This window comes from Crocuta crocuta, unplaced genomic scaffold (genome assembly GCF_008692635.1).
Source record: "Crocuta crocuta isolate KB4526 unplaced genomic scaffold, BGI_CrCroc_1.0 scaffold613, whole genome shotgun sequence".
Classification (NCBI taxonomy): Eukaryota; Metazoa; Chordata; class Mammalia; order Carnivora; family Hyaenidae; genus Crocuta; species Crocuta crocuta.
In genome coordinates, this window is record NW_027528880.1 from 1,326,217 (window position 1) to 1,326,432 (window position 216).

The following is a 216-nucleotide window of genomic DNA, read 5'->3' on the forward strand; positions in this document are numbered from 1 at the left end:
CGGCGCTGGCGAGAGGCTCCGCCCGCAGGCTCTGCCCCGCCCCTGCCCGGTGGCCGGCGCTTCCGGCTCTGCAGTGCAGGCTCCGCCCACAGCTCCCGGAGCTTCCGTTCCTGGGCTGTCACTTGGGCTCCGCCCCTGGGCTGTCGCTCGAGGCTCGGCCCGCACTCAGCGTTTCGGAGCAGTAGCTGTCACCTTGCGGCTCCGCCCCTCATGGGC